The 25,401-nt window shown below is 42.9% G+C and overlaps 1 long non-coding RNA gene across 1 annotated transcript in view; it reads left to right on the top strand.

The window, feature by feature from the left end:
• The window catches only part of LOC310754933, a 242,066-nt gene extending 217,503 nt beyond the window's left edge, over positions 1–24,563 (top strand). The window contains exon 6 of the long non-coding RNA XR_014544075.1: positions 24,541–24,563. This is a non-coding gene — a long non-coding RNA (uncharacterized lncRNA). The remainder of the gene's footprint in view (positions 1–24,540) is intronic.
• The last annotated feature ends 838 nt before the right edge of the window (positions 24,564–25,401 follow it).

Here is a 25,401-nt window from a genome sequence, read left to right as displayed (position 1 = left end):
GTGATTGTATTAATGAAAAAGGGGGGTTGTGCATATAATTTAAAAATGTATTATTTTGACTCATGAGCAGTTTCAATTTCACTGCGCGGTCCACAGAGCCTGGATGTCAGGTTCCTGGGTTAGGACTAAGGTGGCAGTCCCATGGAACAGCCTTCAATGGTTCGGGCTTCCTGCATGGGAGCCGCCATTACAGTTCTTCCCCCCACCCCACCCCCCCAAAAAAATGAAGAAGAAAGGAAAAGAAGAAGAAAATTCCACTCCCTTGAAAAAATATGGAAACCCTCCCCCCCCCCACTGGCAGGGGAGGGCCTGTGCTGCGTTTGTTTGTTTGTTTGTTTGTTTGTTCTCCTGGGTGGTCTCCAGCTCGCGTTCCCCGTTGGGCCCCAGCCTACTCCTTTCGCAATAACCGCCGGGGAGGTAGGCTCAGGGTCAGGCCTGGGCTAGGCTGTGTGCTTCCTCATGCCTTCCCTGGCTCTCCTGGTACCCTCTTACCTCTCTCCCTCAGTGGTGGCAGTGGTTGTGGAAGCAGCAGCCGTAAGCTGGTGCTCAGCTGTGGGGGGGGGGCCTCCTTTTTGCTTTTTGTTTTCTGTTTGGCTCTGGAGGCCTCTGGGCCTTGGAGTTCCGCTGGGCTTTTGGTGGGGTGCTCCCGGTCCCAGCTGGGTTGAGGCCGCTGGGGGCGGGGGTCTGGGGGCTCTGCACAGCCTCCTTGGTTGTCACGTTGGGCACTTGTTTCCCCCCGGTCACAGCAGCCTTGGTGGCGGGGTTGGTGGCGTGGGGACCAGCCAGGCAGCATAGTTGATCATCACATGTTAGGGCAGAATCTTCATGCATAAATGGGTTTGGGATGAGGCATTCTCTCTCGCACCCCCACTTTGAAATGGCTCTATATGTCCTGTGCATTTAGCTGCATCCGTTGCTGAAATCCCAACATGCAAAGGTCAGCTCTTTACCACATTTTGAAGCTGCTGTCAGCACATCTAAGTGATCAGGGATCACCTTGTTGGGTGGGGGGTCCTGAAACCAGATAGCATTTGAGCTCTTGGCAGGCATGCCCCATAAATTATAGCTGCTTTGTCAGACACAGCTCCTGATGGCAGAGGTGTCTGTGATTTCTTTCTTTTCTAAATAAAACTGTCTAGAAACCTAAGCTGGTTGTGTCCCATCAAGGCAAGGGGCTGGTGGAGGGAAACCTGGCTGAAAGCAATTGTTTCCAACCAACCGTATCCATGTCTTTGATTTATGGGCAGCAGAAGCCATTATGTCCCTTACCCTTGTCTTTTTTTGATTGCAACATTCTGGGGTTTTATGTGCTAAATTAGAACAAGGATGCATGGCACCAACGTCCTATGGGGATTTTCTAATTTCATTTTTTAGCATTTTTCATTTCAGTGCCCTGTCTTTCTATCCAAGTAGAAGTCTGTTTTGCACAACAGATGTCTGTCGATTTGGCAGAGATCTTGACATCTCAGATTCAACCTAATTATTCTTAGTATATTTTATTTTACTAAATGTCACCAAGATATTTGGGAAGCTTCCCTCTCTGACCAGAATCTTCCAATCCTTTGGAATATGCTGCTCATTAAGAAAAGGGGGCATAGCCCATATCCTGAACAAGTTCCAATGAATTTTTGGCAACAAAAATATATCCAGAGTATTTTTTTTTTAAAAAAATAACCTTTCGATAGAAAATTATATTTTACTGAACTTCATATCTAAATGTGAACTGCATATCTAAATGTGAATCCTTGGGTATATTTTTTCTTTTAAAAAATCATGGTGTGGAAACAGAATGTACATGTGTGAACACCAGAGAATAGGAATATGTGGTCTGTCCATTTTTAATGTGATTATATCTTAAATGGGATCACTGATTGGCTGAAATCACTCAAAGAAACATGAAGCTGGTAGGGGTATTGGTGGCCACTGAAGCAGTCACTTTTCCATCACATGACCTTCCAACTTAACTTACAATAATTCAGTAGTACGCACTTGCATTTAAAGCCCTAGTTGACATGGGACTCCAACCTGCATGTTTCTTAAGATCTACTGAACTGAAGCCCTCCTCCAATTGCTTTTCTGTTGTAAGTGGTTTAGTCAGCCACAACAGAGAGGTGCTTTAAAGTGTAGACACACTGGCTTTTGAATATACCGTATTTTTCTGTGTATAAGACGCCCCCATGTATAAGACGCCCCCTATTTTGGGGGGATGTCTTTTGGGGGGACCACTCAGCACTACCCGTGTATAAGACGAGCCCCAATTTTAAACCTAATTTTTTGGTAAAAAAAACCCCCTAGTCTTATACTCAGAAAAATATGGTATATGACATTTAGAAGTACCTGTTATCACAATAGTTTTAATTCCTGACTTTCCCTCCTTATTTTTGAAAAATTATTATCATTGTATTATTGTATAAATAAGCTATTAGACATAGAGGTATAGTGCTCCACGCTACCCTGGGAATCCAAACTGTTTGTGGGTGTAGTTTAATGATACTTGAAATGGAAGTGAGTTCTCTTGACATTGGTAGGACTTCTGCCAATGTGGTAGCTAAGAAGGTGCCCTCCAGATGTATTTTAGACTACAAAAGCTATCATCTCTCACCACTGTCCATGCTGCCTGGGACTGAGGGGAGATGTGGTCCAGGGCTGGGGAACCTTATTCAGCCCGATGGCCACCTTCCCTCCTGGACAACCTTCTTGAGGTCACATGCCGTTAGTGGGCAAGGTCTGAGGCAAAAAGTAGGTGGATCATTTACAGTGGTACCTCGGGTTACATACACTTCAGGTTACATACGCTTTAGGTTACAGACTCCGCTAACCCAGAACTAGTACCTCGGGTTAAGAACTTTGCTTCAGGATAAGAACAGAAACCGTGCTCCGGCGGCGCGGCAGCAGCAGGAGGCCCCATTAGCTAAAGTGGTGCTTCAGGTTAAGAACAGTTTCGGGTTAAGAACAGACCTCCAGAACGAATTAAGTACTTAACCAGAGGTACCACTGTATTTATTTATTAGATTTATACTCTACCTTTTCCTCCAAAGCAGCCCAGGGGAACAATGTACACACATAGCCTTTCAAAGGCACAGAGGTAGGTAGTTTTTTTCTCAGTGCACTTTTGTAAATACAGTGGTACCTCTGGATGCAAACGAGATCTGTTCCGGAGCCCCGTTCTCATCCTGAGTAGAGTGTAACCCGCGTCTGCACGTGCATGGGTCGCAATTCACTGCTTCCGCACATGCGCGTGACATCATTTTGAGGGTCTGCGCATTTGTGAGCGGCAAAACCCGGAAGTAACATGCTACGTTACTTCCGGGTCACCGCGGAGCACAACCCGAAAATACTTAACCTGAAGCTACTTCAACCCGAGGTATGACTGTAGCAGTTTGCAGTTGTATACACCTTTGCATGATAATGTAATCTAAAGCGGCAGCTAATATCTGTGTTGTCCGTGCACACGGGTTGGCTTGTTTGGCAGCTAAGAAGATCAGGAGAAAAGAACTAGATAAAATAGCAGTCAATTGCAAAGCAGACTCGGACGTTTAAGCTGGCACATCCTACCTGAGAACCCCCTGCTATTCTATCGTATGCAACAAATAATTTCTAGGAGACTGTGGTGTATTATATTTGCAGTGCCTGATGTTTTTATGGTTTTTATGATTATTGTTGCTTTTCTTTTTGTTCCCTTTTGTGAATGATGCCATGGCCTTTGGCTAGTGCAATAATGTTGATGATGATGATGGTGATGACTAGGTTGGCTTGTTTATCAGTATACAGAGGCACCTAAGTTACTGCACTGGCCCCCTATTTCCCCCTTTTCATTTAAACATGGTGAGGGGGAGTGGCAAAGCCCTGCAACATCAGTAGATCTGCCCCAATAGAAAGTGAGCTGAGTAAGTGCTTTCTGTGTCCAAGGGCGTCATGGAAAAGCCTAGAAGTCTGCATTTGGCCCCAGGCCTGAGGTTTGTTGTAATATACAGTTAATGACTAAGACTTGTGTGCATGAAAGTGTTAACCTGAGCTCAGGTTACCAGTGGAGCTATTTTTAATGAAATCTGCCAAAATCTACACTTCTGACACGGGCTGCCATGCGTCTGGATTTTCCCAGACATGCAGCGATTTTCTGCCCGGATGCTGATTATGAGTGGGGAATACCTGCTATATACAGGAAATTCCAGATGTATGGCAACCATAACTTAGCAGGCTCCCTGCATCCTTTTGCCCCCCCCCGCCACCCCCAGTCTTTTTCTCTTCCCGCTCCCTGGAACAAATGGAAAAGGAGCCATGCAGCTCTGGCTCCCACTTCAGCAAACCCTGCAAGTGAACTAAATCTTGCTAAAGATAATTTCAAAGCCTGAATCTTTGCTAACCCAAAGATTGCATGATTCTTTTTGTAAGGAAACCAAGCTCTCTCTCTCTCTCTCTCTCTCTCTCTCTCTCTCTCTCTCACACACACACACACACACCCACACACCCACCCACCCACACACACATAGAGAGAGAGAGAGAGAGAGAGAGTCATTTGGAACCTTTTCACAACTTTGTTTCACTTCCAGCAGATGGAGACTTCTTTGTTTTGACTTCTGGAAACTCTATGAGATAAACATTCTCTTATTTGCAAAACTAAGTGTATGTGATTTATTCTAGCCTAAGTATTTTTGTGGAGAACATTTGTTTAAAGGTGGCTGAGGGTAGAGTCAAAATCTAACCAAATTTGCATATGCTTAGGGAAATTGCCATTCTGTGAGAGTATGAGATCTCTCTTCCAAACCTTTTTCTCCAACAAGGTTCCATGGGTGTAACAAAGAGAGCATCTGCCCCCTAAATCAATACAAATCTGAGGTTCTGCACCCCCTAACAAAAAGCCTGGCTACGTCCATACAAGGTTCCACCTTCTCTGGGCTAATGTTTTATGAACGACACAAAGGTCAGCCAGGAAAAGGCACTTAAATAAGGCATAGAGCAGGACGTGTGAGAGGTGTGGTGTGAGAAGAGGGATAGCCTGGGGAGACTCACAAGGGCCAGATGGAGAGATTTAGAGGGCCACATTTGGCTCCAAGACCTGGATATCACCACACCACTTGTGGTTAAACAGCATCTGGAGGGGAGCACATTAGCTAGCCCAGCAGCTTAGGAGATATACCTGCCTTCTTTGACTTTGGAACCTTTTCTGTATTTGGTCTGCTTTCTTAAGGCACAGCTCTCTTGCCATGAAACAGAGGGGGAGCATCATTTTGCAAACAGAGGGAAAGGTCTCCAATCACCCAAAGAAAGTCCTGTCTGTAAACAGGAAGCATCCAGTGACTGTATTTCTTTTTCCCCTCCCTGATGCCTTGGCAAAGCCTTCATTAGATGATCTCATCCCCGGCCAATTTCCTTTGCACATTGAAATAAAGACTGAACATGCTAATTAATTGTGAAAGGCCTTCCGCAAAGCCTAGTCTACCAGGAGGACATGAAAGCTGATGTTTGCCTCGCCTCAAAGAAGGGTGGCACAGCTGAAAGTGGCTTTAATTCCCTCCCTGGCAGCCTTACAATGTTAAGGACCTTGGAAGCTCTGATCCCACCTCATTAAAGCCCCCTTGCCCTCTCCATAACCCATAATAATCTGAGGAAATGGTGAAAACAATCACCCATGCACTAATCCTCAGTTAGCATTTCCCCCTCTCAAGGTTTGCAGCACCTTTCCCATTGTTTGTTAAGAGTGGTTTTGCATTACAGCATCTCTCTTTCATTAGACGTCTTCATCTCTATACATAATTTCAGAGTTCTTCTTATAGGCCCCATCACCTCCTCCACTGGTGACAAATATGTCTGATAATCCTCGCTCCCTTCTCCTCCACCTGACCTGCCCCCCAGCAGATCTACTCTGGTATATCGGCTTTTGGACAAGGGAGGGATTTGTGTAGAAGAGTCCAAATGGCCCATCCAGGTGTGCCTGACTGCATTTCCAGACACTGAAATATAAACAGACTTATCAGCTCCATGGAAACAGCTGACATAACAGTTGGCTCAGTTCCTGGTAGATTGAATATTATTGCCTCCTTGGTTACCAGGGAAATAACAAGCCCAGTTCAGTGGGGTGACAGTGGAGCATTTGCACCATGACAATCCTGCTGTACATAAAATTACGGAAAGATTCTGAGTTCTCTAGTTTCTCCACAAGTTTCTACTCCTTAGAGAGGGAGCAAGATCCTTAAACTTGTCTCTCCCCTTCCCACTGTAAGCAATGCCATAATTGAAATGGCTAGTCCCATCTGTTTATTTTTAACACACTTCTAATGTGCATGTATCACATTGTTAAAATACTGTACAAAAAGAAATTGTAATGCAAATAATTCTTGGGAGAAAAGCAATGACAATGTCCTTGACAGCATCTTAAAAAGCAGAGACATCACCTTGCCAACAAAAGTCCGTATAGTAAAAGCTATGGTTTTCCCAGGAGTGATGTATGGAAGTGAGAGCTGGACATAAAGAAGGCTGATCGCCGCAGAATTGATGCTTTTGAATTATGGTGCTGGAGGAGACTCTTGACAGTCCCATGGACTGCAAGAAGATCAAACCTCTCCATTCTTAAGGAAATTAGCCCTGAGTGCTCACTGGAAGGACAGATCGTGAAGCTGAGGCTCCAATACTTTGGCTACCTCCTGAGAAGAGAAGACTCCCTGGAAAAGACCCTGATGTTGGGAAAGATGGAGGGCACAAGGAGAAGGGGACAACAGAGGACGAGATGTTTGGATAGTGTTCACGAAGCTACCAGCATGAGTTTGACCAAACTGCGGGAGACAGTGAAAGACAGGAGTGCCTGGCCTGCTCTGGTCCATGGGGTCATGAAGAGTCGGACATGACTAAATGACTAAACAACAACAACAAAATGCAAATAATGTATTGCATTAAAAAAAAACTTGAAAGAGAAACTATAGTGTGATTTGTTATCAGATATCATAAGAACATAGGAAATTAGAATTGAGTCAGAATGTTGACCCATTTAGCTCACTATTGTCTACACTGACTCTACAGGGTTTCTTCCAGTCCTGCCTGAAGATGCCAGGGATTGAAACTGGGAACTTCTGTAGGCAAAGCAGATGACAAGTTCAATCCCTGGCATATCCAGGTAGGAGTGGGACACAGTCCATAATCCCTAGCAGACCTCACTGTTTGCAGCTTTGCAGGTTAAAAGCATCTGTTACAGGCAGTTTCAAGAGATTCCTTGAAGCTAAACAAACACTGGTCTGTCAGCACATGTACATGTGGTGGTGGCAACGGCCCAACATCACCATGGCCAGAAGGTGGAGACCCACAAAGGAAGTGCTTGGGGTTATTTCTTCTAAGAACTGGCCTACACAACCTGGAAGTGAGCCCTGCAAAACCTACGAAGGAACCTAAGTCATGATCTCACCCACACAAAAGGATTTCTGTTTTCCCCTTGTTTGCTGACTCACCAAACAGCAGAGGACTTTTGATGGATGAGAAATTCTGATTTATTTCGGATCGGTTGCGTTTTCAGAGCCATCTGACTTTGAACTGAGAGATGGTATATATGTGTGTATATACATACACTGATTCTTCATTGTTTCTAAAGGTTCTGATGCTTGAATTGTGGGAAGGGGATAGAGGGAATCCGACAACTTAAATTTGTGGTGGTCTCCTTAGCTAATGTATTTTTAGAAGGCTACTTAGGGGAGAACTGCTGGAAGTGCAACAGTAGAGAATGCTCGGTTTGTAACCTAATGCTTAATTATGTTTTCAGTAAGTCACTTAACAATATTGCTTACTAGGCAGAGTGGCATAATCTTTATTGAGTTAGCATGTGCTCTGATTGGCTGTGTTGTCCTGAAGCGGTTTTTCTCTGTATGCTTGGTTGAAGAGCTGTTCAATAGCAGAATGCATTGTGGCTTCAAGCTCCACATTGGGCAAAAGATTCCTGCATTGTAGAGCACTGGACTACATGACCCTAGTGGTCGCTTCCAACTCTATGATTCTATGAGGCCTCAAGAGTTCCTTTCTCCCTGAACTATAAACCATTTTTGCTCAGTTTCCTTTGTAAAGTGTTATCAGGATTTTCTACCTTTCTCTGGACTCTGAGCTGTTATGTCAAGAACTTTGCTGACCAGAGCTTGATGGGGCTATAATTAGTGGGAGCTAGGATAGGTTGAAGGATTTCATTCAACCCATCCTTTGCCCCATAATTTAGCAACTGGCTGGCTTACTGAATTCATGCTTTTTGAAACAACAGATGAATAAAAACACAATCACCCTCTGAAATGTACAATTCTCTGAATTTTGCAGTGCAGCCGCATAAATAATGTGTGGTAATGCACATACTAGTGTAAGCAGCATACATAAATATATTACATTAGGGGAAAATGCTTTGCAAAAAGTGTATATATTGGGAGAAATTCACACTAAAATACTAATTAATTTTCTCATTAGAAAAGTGATCTGGAGAGTTGAACTTAAGATTAGAAGAATGAAAAGCTGAGAGAAACCAAAATGGACATATACACATCTCTAGTCAGTAGTCCATTGCTCCTGCAGCTGCTGGGAGGTACTTGACTTGAGATTATGCCTTACAAATCTTAGGAATCAGCTTTGAACCTAGCAACTGCATGAGATCATGCATTTAAATTCAAAGACCCCAGCAAAACTAATGCAGATCCAGTGCCATCCCAGGAGGTTATTTGCTTTAGGTTCTTTTCAGTCTCTCAGTACTTTGTGAGGGAGAGCCAAGTTACAAAAAGGGCAATTCTGGCTAAACATAGGAAGAACTTTCTGACACTAAGAGCTGTTCGACAATGGAACAGTCTCCCCCTGGAGCTTGTAGACTCTCCTTCCTTGGAGGTGTTCAAGCAGAGGCTGGGTGGCCATCTGTCTTGGATGCTTTAGTTGAGATTCCTGCATTGCAGGGGGTTGGACTAGATGACCCTTGGGGATGATTCTATTATTATATCTGGGTTTCCACAATTAAGCAGCAGATTAAAGTGCTCCGTTGCCTAAGTGCAAGAAATCCACTCTTAAGACATACAAACACCTGACTTGCTGTGGTTAGGAAGGTGATGCGGGGGGTGGGGAATGCACTGATAAGTGTGGGGTGATTGAATGATTAAAAGAATATGTATAAACACCACAGAAAGAAATCAGGATGCATGCACTTTGTCATATAAGCTCCCCAAATCAGGACGAATACTGAATAAAGATTGAACACAGCCTAACCTCTGTAGAAGCTTTGTGCTAGCAAATCAGGATGAATGCTCAATAAACCAGTCATCCGAATGAGCCCTTGAAGGCAGCTGAAAAGCTGCCAGAATTGTTGCTGGACATGCTCTGGAGCAATTACAATTTTGTACAGTGTGGGTTTAAGCATCCTGTGGTGATGTCAGAAAACTCCCTGAGAGGACTCCTGAGGCTGGTGTTTTCTCCATAGCACAGCACACTCCACAAAGGTGGGGAGTGGGGACCAGATATTTTGTATCTCTGTCAAGAGGGAATCCCAGGCCACCCCCTACTCCTTTCCTTTCTGCTCTCTTCATCCAAGCTCATACATTATTGGAGAGCTCATACATCAGGAATGTACCCTCAAAGCCACAACAATGGTGTGCAGGCGAATGCAGTCATGGAAAGTCTTCATGCCTCATGTTTGATTTCCTCCCCTTGAGAGAGAATCTTGTACGTATCCCGGGGGATGATCTCAGCATCTGAGCCTGCTGAATTCCTCCAGATTTGTCTGGGTCACAGGGAGGGCAGAAACCCTTCCAAAGATTAGGGGGAGGAGGGAGGGAAGCATTCAGGTAGGTGAGGAGATGGCTCTTCAAGAAATTCCATACCATTTGATGAGGTAGGTGGTCACTGTCCCCTGCTTTTTTACTTTAAACAAACGAAGGATGTAAGAAGCTGTCAAGCCATTGGTCCATCTCATTCAGTATTTCCTATACTTTCTGGCAGCAGCTCTTTAGGGTTTTGTTTGATCTAAGGTCTTTCCCCACTGTGCTTGGCATCCATGGCTGCCAGTAGCTTCAAAAATCTGTTTTGACTGGATACTATGCAATAACATAGGGCTGATTCCAATGCTAGTTCTACTCAGAGTAGACCTATTGAATGGGGGGGGGGGAGAAGCTGGGTGTGATCAGCATACTGGTGACACCAAATCCTGAGCATCCAGACAAACTTTCCTAGCAGTTTCATGTAAATTTTGTGCTGGCAAATGTCCAAGGTATTGAACAGGTGTGTCCCCCCCCCCCCAGACCATCTTCTGGGTTTGCCCCTCCAGGAAGGAATGCAGCCACTGTAGAAGTGTGTCCCATCCCAGCAAGGTATCCCAGAAGGAAACTATGGTCGGTAGTATTGAAAGCTGCTGAGAGGACCAGTAAAACCATCAAGGACATACTCGCCATGTCCAGTTCCTGGTATGTCATCCACCAAAGCCACCAAAGCCATCTCTGTCCCTTAATCAGACTTGGAACCATATTGAAATGGATCTAGATAATCAGTCACCCCCAGAAACCTCTGAAGTTGAGATACATGCATGCATGCATGCATGCATTCATACATACGTAATTTTATTTGTATTTCATCCTTCCACAGTTCAAGCAAGGCTCAAGGCAGCTTACATGGAGGGGGGGGAATACATAACTACAACATAACAAAAATCATAAACAATAAATGAAACATTAAAACACACACAACCAAATAAAACAGTTTCCCCATAAATCACAAGATCTAAAATAAAAATACAGGAAAACAGCAACAACAAATACCCCCTACCCAAAAATTGCTAAACAATACCCCAGCCCAGGATGCTACCACATGCTCCAGTAACTTGCCCCAAAATGGAATATTGTAGACTGGCTGAAAATTACCCAATGGGATGGGATTCTGGGAGGGCTTTTTCAATAGAGGTCCTATAACTGCCTCCTTCAGGCCATGCTGGAAACCCTCCCTTGTTGCAAGGAAGTACTGATAACTCAATTCACCGGCTCAAACCTTTTGATGAGCCAGGAAGGGCAAGGACACAAGTGGTAGCTTTTACATTTCCAAGGATTCTTTCCACGTTCCCAGGCTATACAAAAGTATGCATTAACAATGGACAAGCAGAGGCCAAAGTTACATCTACCTTGGGCTAATTTATTTCAGTGGGTCAATTCTGAGTAGGACTTAGTTGGATACAACCCGCAGTATTGTTACATGCAGGGCTTTTTTGAGCTGGAACTCACTGGAACTCAGTTATGGAACCGCTCAGGTGAGTGCAATGGTTTTCCTTGGATACATGTTGTCAACTAGCCTGTGTAGGCTGAAACAAGCTGATCTACATGTGACATTTTTATTGGCGAGTTTGTTTGCCTGCAAGGGTTTCCTTAGGTGGAATGTATCCTTGAACTTCTGATAGTGCATCTTGCTCACCTGAACGAAGCTTCACTTTTGCTTGACACAGTGGCTTTGGTGAAACTGTGCTCTCAACAGTCATTTCCCCCCTGTTTTTTGAGTATCCTCACTAGGGATAGACAACTCTGTCCATTTCAGTTCCTTTCTTTTTTTTACAGGCTTCAATTCCCTATATTTCCACATCATTTTGCTTTTTAAAATGTCATGAAAATTCATCAGCATTTAATCCTACATACTTTTTTCTATGCAATTTTGCTCAAAATACACATTTTTGCAATGAAAACTTCACTGGTATAATGCTTTTTTTTGTTATTTTCACCATTTTGTGCATTTTTATGTACACTTTACTCCAATATATGCATTTATGTACAGATTATTGACTGGGAAATTACATTGGAAAATTCAGTGAAGTGCGAAATTTGAAGTACGGCTGTGTTTTGGCTCACACATTGATCCTGAAAGGGGAAATTAACTAGGTTCACCTTTAAAAGTGAACTGGATCTGAAATCTCCACCTCCTATAAATCTCTAGAATCTACTGATCTTACTTCATTGTTTTTGCTGCTGCAGTAATTTAGAGGGTGGGACTCTCCCACTTTTTGCAACTCCTTTTCAAACAGCTTGCTTATTCATTGACATGATCCTCACTTCCACTCGTCTCATTTACTCTAAGATATGTTACCGTATGCCCAAATACAGTATACAGTACATAATATGAAGAACTGTGTTCTTCCATCTTTGTCCCCTTATGTCATTGGACTAGAACTCCCATTATCCCTGGTTTAGCCAATAGTCAGGGAGATGGGAATTGTAGTTCAAAAACATCTGGTTGAAGAACAGCAGGCTTGCATGCTAATACCGTATACAAATGGGTCAGCATATATTCTGTGGCCGACCATCATTTGAGGCCCTTCTCCACAGGAGGGTGGTAACACAAGAACAGGCCTTTGCAGTGGTGGCTCCCGGCTTGTGGAATGCTCTCCCCGGTGCCATCATTACATATCTATGGGAGCATTTGGCTTTTAATTATCTATGGCTTTGAATGAATGGGATACTTCAATTCAATTTTTAAAAATTGGAATAGTCTTTTATGTTTTGCTTTGTGTATCTGCTTTAATGTGTTTGTTTGCTTATATATTGTAAATTGCTTTGAGTTACCTTGGTAAAAAGCAACAATGATCTATTGATGTTTAGCTTTGATTCTTTTGCTTTTAACTTGCTTTTAACTTTTTAGGATTTACTGTATGCTTTTATAGTTTTATACAGTCGTACCTCGGGTTACATACGCTTCAGGTTACATACGCTTCAGGTTACAGACTACACTAACCCAGAAATAGTACCTTGGGTTAAGAACTTTGCTTCATGATGAGAACAGAAATTATGCTCCGGTGGCACAGCAGCAGCGGGAGGCCCCATTAGCTAAAGTGGTGCTTCGGGTTAAGAACAGTTTCAGGTTAAGAATGGACCTCCGGAACGAATTAAGTACTTAGCCCGAGGTACTACTGTATTGTTTTTAACCACTGTGATATATTTTTTATGATACAGTGGTATGTAAATATTTTTAGAAATAAATAATATATTAAAATTAATAATAGCAACAACAACTAGTCATAAACAAAACTCTTGCACTGAAAAAGGCTTTTCATGAGGCCTGCATCATGACCTATACAAACTGGACACAAGGGTTTTTGGAAGGGCAGCTTTGATAAGCACATGAGGGGTTGATTTGCTCATCTCAAACTTCCTACAGCTTCACATGGGTATCTCAAGTTCAGAGCTAGCTGACTGCCTAAATCAACATTTTCTGCCATTCCCATTCTTACACTATAAAAGGGCATGCGCTTAAGCGTAAAGACCCTAAAAAGTTTTAGTATCTACTGTCTGACATCCCTAAAGCATTTCTCTCTTGGGGACAGGAGGATTTGCATGCCGTACATTCTGTAGTATTGGAATCATATAGAGACAGAGAATTGGTGGTTGGGATGAAGAGGCTTTTCAGCATGACAGCAACTTTCAAATGTAAATTCACTGTCTGATGGTTTGTGAAACAGAACAGTGACCTCAGAAGTCCTGACTAGCATACTTATGTCCTGAGGCTGAGCCAGAAGTTCTCAACTGAGAACTGTCAGCTTGAGATAAAGAGCTGGGGGCAAAGGCATAGTGTGGTGGGGGTGCATTGCTCTGACTGCACATTTTTTGGGTGGTGCAATCAGATGTCCCCACAACAGGCACAGAGCCCTGGTAACTGAGGCATGATGGCAGGGGGGTTGGCTTGGTGGACAGGCAGGTGGAGGCAGCGGGCAAAGAGCCTGTTGGAGGTGGGTTCTGTTCACCACACGGTAGTGTGGTGTCCACCAATGCTGCGCAGCCTGGCAGGGCCACCCCTGGCCGCTGGATGTCTCCCAACATTGTGCGCCTTGCGGGAAGTTGCCCCTGGCCGTGCTGCATTGGGAGATGCTGTGTAGTCTGGCAGGATGCTGTCCTGGGCCATGCAATTTTGGGAGAGGCTGTGCAGACCAGTGCAACCTGGCAGACAAATGTTGCATTGGGAGGAGGTCTGGCCGGTCTTTCCTGATGCAACAGTCATCATGCATTCAATGTGCAATGTGCATGACAGCATGTACAAGCGCACAATGTGCTTGACATCAGCCCCACCAATGTCGGGCACAAGTCGGTGCCTGTTGAAGACCCTGATAAGAAAGCTTCAGGTCAAACTCTGAACCTTGGCAACCTTGCCTTGAAACTCCCAAACACTCTTCCTTGTTAGTAAATCTTGCAACATCCAAACCCAATGTTGGTTGCTGTGTGCTACATCTGTGTTTGGCCTCCCACTTTTGATTACCTTGTTGTACATTCTTGAGCTTGAAAGGCCATAGTTCAGTGGTAGAGAACATTTGCCTTTCATGCAGAAGGTTCCAGCATCGCCAGGTAGGGATGGGGAGAAATTTGATTTAGTTTACATTTAGTTGCGACTCTATCAAATTTGCGCTTTCTTATATAACATGGGACTTGTAGCAAAGCCATTGTTTGAAATTTGCACTTTCTCATATTTTGTGATGCAGTTCTCCAGCCAGCCAGGGGAAAGTGTGCAAAAAAGTTAATGTGAAAATAGTGTTAAAAAATGCATTATGCTATGGAAATTGCTTGCAAAATCGTGGGCATTAATCAAGGCTGCATGCAAAAATTTGTTTATTCGGAAACATTTGTACTACAATGCTGATAAATTTTGATGATGATAAAATTCAGAATTATTGTAGAACTGTGGAGATTTGAATTTTATGAAAAATGAGAGACCTGAAATAGACAGATTTGTCTAGCTCTACCTGGGAGAGAATGCTGACCAAAACCTTGCACAGCAGGCTTCCTCAACCTTGGCCCTCCATATGTTTTTGGCCTACAACTCCCATGATCCCCAACTAGCAGAACCAGTGGTCAGGGATGATGGGAATTGTAGTCTCAAAACATCTGGAGGGCCGAGGTTGAGGAAGCCTCTGCCAGGCTGTGTAGACCCTACTGGTCTGAATCAATACAAAGCAGCTCATTGTGTTTCCTATAGGCATAGTACCAACCCTATGACTTGTCTGGTTTTGGAGGAGGACTATAGTTCAATGGTAGAGCATCTGCTTTACATGTAGAAAGTTCCAGTTTCAATCCCTAGCATCTCTAGGTAGGGCAGCTAAAGATTCCTAGTCTGAGACCCTGAAGTGTTGCTGCCACTAATGAGTTAGATGGACCAATGGTCTGACTCAGTACAAAGCAGTTTCCTATGTTATTCCTATGAATTGATTTTTCACTCTACGTTTTAGAAATGCAATTAGATTTTTTTTTTTAAAACCGCTTCAAATTTCAAGATTTATTTTTCAAACATTGCATGGTATTCAGATGAGTTCTACTCCGTGTAAACCCATTGAAATGAATGAGCATACTTCCGGGTTGGTGCCACTGTTTAATGGCGGATTCCCTCCGAGCTCCGGAGGGAATCGGCTCCGTAGCGTCTGGGTCTGGCCGCTGCGGCGAAGCGGGGACCCTTAAAATCACAGGCGCGGATGCCTGTGAACACAGAGACTCGGCGGGCACCATTTGCGCCCCCCCAATCCGCGACGGAGCCTCTTTAAAGGCTTCGGAACGGAGGCAGGGTAAGGCGTGGTGCTGAGAGTACTCCCTCGCCTACGGAGTGAAGCCGCAAGCCATTGACAGAGAGCGCCAACTTCTTCTAAGAGTGATTGGATCCTAAAACATCAACCCGTGAGTAATACGGAGATTGGAACTTTAAAAAATTTCTTATCCTGGATTTGGAACGAGCGGGAAGGGGCTAAAAAGGAAGTCCACCCCCCCCTCTTTGTAAACAACTTAAAGCAAGGACTGGGCAGCTAAGGTCGAGAGAATCTGTTTTTTGCTTTTCTTAACAAAGATCCTGACCTCACGGTTTGGACATTATAAGAAGATATTCTGGAGGATAAAAAAAATTTTGGGAGCTGAAACTACACCCCCCCCCCTAGACCCGGGAACGTCCGATGAGAAAGCCTGTTGCATGGAAGATTTTGACAGCTGTCAAGTGAGCTGCTAGTCAGCTAGTTGTCAGCTGGAAAAAGAGAACATTGTTTCTGCTGTTTTTGCTGGTTTATTCGGGATAACTTGTTGAAAATAAGGTTGATACAAAATAACTGGACTTTTGGTTTTTGAGCTGAAAGGAAGATTAAGGAATTAAATCCCCCTAGAGGGGTAACAAGGATACTACATTACAAAAATGGCTGGAGTGTCTAAATTCCAAGCAGAATTGGACAGAGCACTGGTTCTCTTGGGAAACTTACAAGATGAGTACGATGCTTTGTCTACAGAGGTATCGCTATTACACTGGACAGTAAACAACAGCTTGGAGTCTGATAAGGATTTGAAACAGGAAGCCTATTCAACTGAACAAATAAATGAAACCGAAAGCGTAGACACGATGGAGCAATATGTTCTTTTTGAAGAAAACGAAGGAGGAGATGGAGGTTTGCAGGAGTCAAAGGAGAGCTACAATATGAGGCCTGACATGATGATAAAAAAGGACAATAAAAACTGGATGCGGAAAGCCTGGTTTGATTGGGAATTTGGAAAATGGAGAGACCCTCTTTTGAGGAGATCTGAAGACCTGAGGATTATAAATTTGTTGAAGGTGGAAGCTGGAGCTGTGGGGACATTTGGATTTGAAAGAAATTTGAAACAAGAGTTGGAATACCCCATAGGCTTTGCTTTTGCTTTTAAGTATGGAGGACTGGCTAGAAGTAACACCGATTCTGTTGGGCCGGAGCCCCTCCGAGACCTGGGGCTTAACATCAAGGTCTATCAAAGAGACCGGCAGAAAGGAACTGAGAGAGACATAAGGGCCTCGGACCTGAGATCTCCAGGCTAAATAAATAATATAAAGACTGATGGATATTGGTTGGGGACTGGAACCGGGAGAAGGGTGGGTGGAGGTTGGGAATCCAAAGGGTACATAAGGATAATTTGCATTGCTTTATTTGTTCTATATTTTGTTAGTGGTAAGGAAATTGGGTAAACCGTGGAAGGGAAATTTTGGTCGACCTTAGGAAAAAGGTTTAAGAATAAATTAATGAGGTATAAGTATTGATGAGTAATTTCAATAAGGTGAAACTGGTTTTTTTTTCTTTTTTTAAATTAAGTGAAAATAAGGCTGTTAAAAATAAATGGAGGAAATGGAAAAAAGAAATAAAGTAAAATAACAGTATGTTAGAATAAATGTTTAAGTTAAGGTGAAGAAATAAGTTAAGGACTTGCTGAATTGACAATTTAAATTGGAATACAAGAAGGGGAGGTGTGAGGAGGTCTGAGAAACAAGGTTGAGGAAAATAAGTATCAGAAACTGTATGTGTTTTTTCTATTTTCTGTTTAGTTTTGAATATGCTTTTTTGTGTTGTTTTTATTTTGTTTATTTTTTTTTGTTTTTGTTTGTTGTGTGTTTTTTGAAAATACCAATAAATATTTAATAATAAAAAAAAAAGAAATGAATGAGCATAACCAGAACTTTTTTCAGCTGGAGCTCACCAGAACTCAGTTCTGGCACCTCTCAGATGTGCACCATTGCCATTCTAAGAGAACAAGGGAGGCATTCATGGTGAGTTCCGCCACCTCTTTTTCTAGAAAAATAGCACTGAGAATAAATAAGATCTATTAATTTCAGTGATTCTGCTCAGAGTAAAACTGAGATGAATGCGACCCACTGGTATAGAAAGTTGCATCAGCACCTTGAAGATGGGGATAAGCTTGAAATGGGGAGACTGGGGCAGGGGAAACTGTATATTTCTTTTTCTGCTAGGCTTTGTTCACCTTGGGAGAACAAAGAGACATCATCTGGAAAGGGTGGGCTATTGGCTGACTTTGCAGCTGGCACTGGTCAGCCACTGACCTCTCTGATCCTGTACAGTTGGTGGTCTAGTTTGTCTGGCCAAATTCCAGCTGGATGCATTTTCTTGCAACATTTCTTCTTTTGGTGGTGGGGATACTCCTGTAACCATTTCATTCTGAAGGAAACCCTTTCTGCATTCATTCTGTGATTCATTTTATAGGGCCTTCACTATTCTGTGACAACTACAATCAAGTGATTGTATAAGCCAGCAGTAACTACAGTATCTGACAGTGTGTTGCCCTTGACCTGGTTTCAAACAGAGTTGCCAGCCAGTGATTGTTAGTGGAACATAGGATGCTGCCTTGATGCAGACTAAGACCTTTGTTCCAGCTAGCTCAGTATTGACAACACTGACTGGCAGACGCTTTGCAGGGTTTCAAATTAACATTCTTTCCCAGCCCTGCCTGAAAATACCAGGATTGAAGCTATGATCTTCTGCATGCAAAGCAGATTTTCTATGGTTCCTCCCAAAGAAAACTGCCTTACTCTGAGACTGGTCCCTCTAGCTTTGTATTGTCTTCATTGACTGACAGCAGCTTCTCCAAGTTGACTCTCCTAGCCCTACCTGGCTGTGCAGAGGATTGAACCTGGGTTCTTCTGCATGCAAAGCATTTGCTCCACCACTGAGCTATGGCCCTTAACTTAAGACATGGGAAGCTGTTGTATACTGAGGGCTCATCCACACTTCCACTTGTCCCATGCCTAGAATTCACAGATCTGAGTGGTTTTCTCCCTTTCCTGCACTTTCTATTATAATAATTTGTATTACATTTTCTGTTTTACAATTTCAAATAAACATTTTACAAATCTTAAAATATCCAGTGACTTCCCTTTCTTCTTTTTCCATGCTTAATTTTACCATAGCTGTCAACGCTTCCCCCTTTTTAAAGGGAAATTCCTTTATTCCAAATAGGATTCATCGCAAGAAAAGGGAAGAGTTGACAGCTATGCATTTTATACCCCTGCATATTTGGCTATAACCATTTCCCACTTTTACATCCATCAAAAATTATTTACTCTGTTGAAATTATCTTAGTGCTGCCAGCGTTCTCAGCTCTACACAGTTATTTTCCATATATTCAATAAATGTTTCCCAATCTTCTTTAGGTGTATGTTCTTCTTGCTCTATTATTCTATGTGTTAAATCTGCAAGTTGTGCATATTCTGTCAACTTAAGTTGCCAATCCTCTTTAGTTGGGACCTCGTTCACTTTCCATTTGGGGGCTAACAAAACACGGGCTGAGGTTGTTGCACACAGAAATAACCTTTTCTGATACCTGGGAATTTCAGTCTGGGTTATCCCCAACAAAAAGGACTCTGATTTTGGGGGGAAAGTAATTTTAAACATTTTCCCAATTCATTATAAAACATTTCCCAATACCCTTTTACCTTTTTGCTAACACGCAGACCCATTTGTGTCACAACATAAAAATAACTTATACATGTACAATTACAGTGGAACCTCAGGTTAAGAACTTAATTCATTCTGGAGGTCCGTTCTTAACCAGCAACTGTTCTTAACCTGAGGTACCACTTTAGCTAATGGGGCCTCCTGCTGCAGCCGCGCCACCACCGTGCAATTTCTGTTCACATCGTGAAATAAAGTTCTTAATCCGAGGTACCATTTCTGGGTTAGTGGAGTCTGTAACCTGAAGCGTCTGTAACCTGAAGAGTCTGTAACCCGAGGTACCACTGTACAATAATGCAACGACCTTTGGGATGAGTGCCTATTTCCTTGTGGGAGCATCACCCAAGGAAGGTGACCATAAATCTCCAAGGGAGTCATCAGGATTAAGAGGTAGATGATAGATTTTCTCGGAGCTAGTCACAAATAGGAGTAGAAAAGTCCCACACACTGATGCCCAATGGTTCAGCCCTAGTTGGGGGCAAAACAATGTCACATGAAAGAGATCAAGAGAAGACAATATAAATGAACAGGAAAAGGATATTTGTTTGTTTGTTTGTAGGCATAGCCAGAATATAATTGAAAGACAGTTTCTCTTTTTTTTTGCCACAGCTTTTCTCCCAAAACCTTGAATATTTTCATTTAGCAGCACAGGATAGTCTTTGCACATCCCACAACATCTTAGAATGGATCAACCCCCTAATGTAGAGGTTCCCAAACTTATTTGGCCTACCACACACTTTGGGGGGGGGGGATTACTCAGCACCTCCCTGGAAATCTACCTTCTTTAAGTGAACAAACAGAACAGAACAGAAAGATGTAGAGACATATTTTTTGTTTTTTAATGTGTCTTTATTTCTACCTACACTCCACAACATTACATCTTTACATCTTTATATCTTTACTATGGTAAAGAAAGATGTTGTTGTAAATAAGGCACCTTGAAGCTTGAAATTATAAAATTATTTATTTATTATTTATAGTAACATTCACGTCACACACAGAAAATTAAGATAACAAAGAATAATATTAAAATAAAAATTATGAAATTAAAATAAAAATTATGAAAACCATTTGAAACAATCCTAATGAGGAGGATGAACCTTGTGCCCTGCTATCAATTTATTAATAATATTCAGCTCTTTCTTTTTTGGCAGCAGCATTCTTAAATCACCACAATTAGCTATTTGCAGTCGGTTTCTTTTTTCGTTAACAGATTTGTGGCCACAATGAATCCACGTTTCCCCTAAATATGGTGCCTTCCATAGTTCCAGTTACAGATAGGTAGCCGTGTTGGTCTGCCATAGTCAAAACAAAAAAAAAAATTTCTTTCCAGTAGCACCTTAAAGACCAACTAAGTTAGTTCTTGGTATGAGCTTTCGTGTGCATGCACACTTCGTCAGATACACGACGAAGTATCTGACGAAGTGTGCATGCACACGAAAGCTCATACCAAGAACTAACTTAGTTGGTCTTTAAGGTGCTACTGGAAAGAAAAAAATTTTTTTGTTTCCCCTAAATATGATGAAGGAAATGCAACTAAAAACTTTCGTACCATAGCCCATAATCCAGGATAAAATGTAGGTATCTGGTTTTGCCGCTAGAGCGATCAGCAGCCTTCTTTGAATTTCAATTTCAATTCCTCATTTGTTGTTACTTCTATCAGTTCTTCTTGTAATTTTGGAGATTCTTCTGTGTTTGCACTTGAAAAGGGTCCAAAATCCAATCGGGTTTTAACTCTACGTTACATCGGTAAGCGTCATTACACAACAGATGAAAGAGGTATGAACAGTTTTACAAAATATTCTTTTCTTTTCTTCTTTCTTTTTACATCCACTGACCCCTAATTTTTATTCAACACCCCCCATTGCACCCTAGGCTACTACTGCCCCCTTGGATCATTCCAGCACCCCCTAGGGGGTGGTATCACCCACTTTTGGAAACACTGCCCTGATGGAGCAAACCCCATTGGATTAGCCTCCTTTTCATCCTGGACCCATCGTCTGCTCTCTTTTTAAAAATATGTGAGTGTTGTACATTGCTAGCAACTGTTAGCAATATTTTTCCTGTTATAAAACATAATTCCTCCCACTTTCTTCTTTGATCTGCACAATATCTTTGAAGTCACTCTCCTTATGATGTGGTTTACTGCCCATTACCATTGGGAAATGCATTCCCCTGGAGGTCCACACCCCAATACAATGCCTTTTCCAGCCCTAATCCCCCATCACTGTCAGTAAATGGATTTTCTCAAATAATTTTTGACAGACTGAGATATTTGATTGATTGATTGATTGATTGATTGATTGATTGTGTTTCCAAGTTGCTGCATAAATGGGGTTCTCTGAGTTAAAGAACAGAAAGCAGTTACGAAACAGAAAGATAAAGCAATGTTAGGTATCAGGTCCTCTCATGCAGCCACCCTCTGGACTTGAGCTTGAGGGGACACTCAAAGTGCCCCCAGTCTGTCATTATTTTGTGGGAAGGTTTCACATGTATATCATTAACTTAGGTTTGTACACTTAAAGTGCTCTGTCACCCTAGTCCAACAAATCCACTTTTAAAAAGAGAATTCTTGTGGTTAGAAAAGTGACAGAGAAATGTTTAGAAAAGCGTGGAATGAACAAAACAATAGCAGAAGGGTATATAAGCACTTTGCAAGTGAATCAGGATGAATGTTCACCGGGAGGACCAGCTCTATGGGGCCAAGGTGTTTTTGACACCCCCCGTTGGGAGGGGGCCGGGCCCACTCAATGTTGATGGGGCAGAAGAGGCCAGGTGCAGAGCTAAGTGTGGCATGGCTTCAGCGCCTGGCTCTTCCTGAGCGTGAGAGCGTGAGAGGAGCCACCAACTGCTGAAGCCATGTCACATGCATGCTGCACATCACACACATGATGTCACACACACACGGCACACGCTGGGCACTTGATGTCACAAATGTGCGCTGCGTGCTGCACATATGACATCACATGTGCAACATACCTTGGGGCCCTTCAATCTTAGGCACAAGTTGGTGCCTCTGATGCTTACTGTTGTATAACCACCCCGCCAGCAAATCAAACTCGACATACTCTAACCTCCCCATAAGCTTTGTGCAAGTAAATCAGGATGAATGTTCAATAAACAGATTGTATGGAGAAGCCCCCAGGGAACAGCCCTTATAGATGGCCTTAGAATCCTAGGACCTATGAGAAGATGCAATCCTTTAGGTACGTATCTAGTTACCAAGCTATGCAGGACTTTATGTCAAAATTAGTGCTTTGAGCCAGGAAATTCATTAGAAACCAAACAATATTTTTTTAAAAAATGAACCAATGTTATAGGTTCATTCATGCCTGATCCTGGTTAGAAATTTTGCAGCCATATCCTTCACCAGTTATTTTCCGGACCCTCTTGAAGGGTGGTCCTGTGTGCAAAGCATTACAATATCCCAAACAGGAGTTTTAAAATAATAAAATGGGCTGCTGAAGCCCGGTTGTTTAGGCTACAGCTTTCATAACTTTGTTAATGTGTGATGACATGTCACATTTGTTGCCATGCATCTCTGAAAAGGGATTTAATTTATTTGCTTAGTCTCAATGATATATTCGCCTCAATAATAACAAATGATCATTTATCAGACTTGCAGTCCATCTGAAGAAATGTGGCTGATCCAGCCTGGCTATGCTGGTTCTCAGAACAGTTTCGTATGTTATTTTCACTGATATATGTGTTTATGCACACACTTTAGTCTTTGCAGTTCTGTACACTGGAAAGCTTCTAGCCCTTTCCAAAGCTACCTTCCCATCCAGCAGTAAAGCTGGGTGGCAGAACACCTCCCCTCTCGTCAACTCAGCGAGAAGGGATGTATTTTGCAGAACTTTCCCCTTGGTCCCTTTCTGCCCCTAGTGGTGTGGGAGACCAGCAGCAAAGCTGGGTGGCTGAACACTGTGTCTCTCTGCTTCTGCTGCCTCCCTTACCAGGGTTATTTCTGCAGTGTTGATGGGATGGGGCACTCATGGGGCCACCTCCTCTTCCATTTCCAACTGAGGCAGCTGCCTCACCCTGCATCATAGGTGGGCTGGCTCTGTGAATTAAATTTATCCACTCACCCTATATAGGCAGATAAAATAAATTACTTCTTCATACAGCTCATATTTAAACCATGGAGCTCGCTCCCATGAGAGGCCACCACCTGAATGGCTTTAAAATAGGACTGGACACATTTGTGGACAAATGGCTACTAGCCATGGTGATAATTTTCTACCTCCAACATGAGAGGCAATATGCTCAGAATTCCAGGTGGGGAAAGTTGCAGCTGTTCTCATTCCACTGTGCACGCTTGCTACAGGCATCTGGTTGGTCAATGAGAGAACAGGATGCTGGGTGCTCAATCCAATGGGTTCATTTTATATTCTAAATCTAAACCAACAACCCACCATCCTGAGGCCTGCCCAGCTTGATTGGCAACAACACCCAGTTGTTTGTACAGCAACATTTACAGGACCTCAGGGAGCAATAGTCACAAGCCCGGGTCACTTGTTTATTAAACAGGTGACCATATTGCCTCTAACCCCTCAGAACAGGCACAGGCAGTAAAGTTGAAGGTTCCCTCTCCCTACTAGTAACATCTAGTGAGCAGAAGGAAATGAAGGTTCACAAAACAGTCAGAAGAGAGGGAAATATTTTAAAGCAAACTGTTCCTTAAGCATGGTCTTTCCCCAGACAGCCCTTTGGTCCGAAGAGCACTAGGGTGCTAGGTCTACAAGTGTGGGCAATAAGCAATGTGGGGGCTATGTGATGTATCACAGCAGTTATGTCAGACAAGGCCCCTGTTGTGTTTTGTTCTGGCCCTCTCCCTTCCATAGTGCTGAGCTTAACTAAGTGTTACCTGACTTTGATATTCTCCATACGGCTTTGGCATTTGGGCTTGTTTATATGTCCCGACAAGGAGAGAACAGATCTGTTTAATGTCCCCTGTATCTCTCTGCAGACGCTTTAAAAGATTACATTGCAAATTGCCTTTGCCATAGGGGCCGTGGCTCCCCAGATGAGCCAGCTAGTGGACTTACTAGTGGCAGATGAAATTGTTTGTGTAACAAGTGTAACAAGACAGATTGACTGTGACTAGATATCTTGGGAAGCCTGCCAAGGATGTGAGGCACACAGTTGTGATTTATCCTATGTTGCATGTTGGAAGGAAGATGTCCTCTCTTCAGTGGGCTTCCCTATCCAAGTCTGGTTTAAAGACACTGGTTGTATTTAACTAAGTCCTCCTTAGAATTTAAATGAATGAGCCTCACATAATAGAATCATAGAATTGTATGGTTAGAAAAGGCTCCACAGGTCTTATAGTCCAACCCTCTGAAATGCAGGAATTACAGCTAAAGAATCTCTGACAAATGGTCATCCAATCTCTGATTAAAAACATCCAATGAGGTTTTCAACAGTCTACCACCATCCAAGAGAGTCCATTCCACAGTCAAGCAGCTCTTACCATTATAAAGTGCTTCCTAATGTTTAGTCAGAATCTCATTTATTGTTGTTTGAATCCAGATCCTACCTTCTGGAGTGGCACAAAACAAGCTTGCTCCATATTAGTCTTGTGAACCTCAAAGCATCTATTCTGAGCAGGGTTCTAGCACTGAATATCACCCACAGAATCCTAAGGAGGAAGAGCAAAAAGTGTATCTTTGAAGTTACCCATCCACAATTAGGGTTTATTCACACCTGGCACTTTCCAGGCACAGGCCTACACTTTAAAGCTTTTGCCCTGGAGCTTTTCCCATGAAAACCTGCTCTTTATTGCTGAAGCATAACAAACAGCAATTCAGATTTTCCCTGGATTGCCATTTGCTCTGATTCAGCTTTGAAGTGTAGACTTTTGCAGGGAAAGCTCTGGAGTGAAAGAAATAAAAGGCACTTGGACATAGAGCCTTAAAATGTGGACTGTGTCTGGAAAGCACAGAGAAAGGGTAAGTGTGGATAAGCCTTAAGGGTGATGACTCACATGGAGATATCACAGTAGGGCTGGTCAGATCAAGAGGAAGGGTGGGAGCAGCTCAAGGACCTGGAGTCTGGTGATCTTGGGGACCTACCAAATTGGGATGGGTTTCATCTGGTCCCAGAGAAATCTTAGAATTATCTTGGGAGAAGATGACTGGTGCCAAGTCTGGCTCCAGAAAAGGTTCAAATGGATTGTCAGACAAGAGACCCAGCATTAGCCAATGGATGCT

Source organism: Podarcis filfolensis (assembly GCF_964270895.1).
Source record: "Podarcis filfolensis genome assembly, chromosome: Z".
NCBI classification, from domain to species: domain Eukaryota; kingdom Metazoa; phylum Chordata; class Lepidosauria; order Squamata; family Lacertidae; genus Podarcis; species Podarcis filfolensis.
This window is presented reverse-complemented; position numbering and strand designations above follow the sequence as displayed.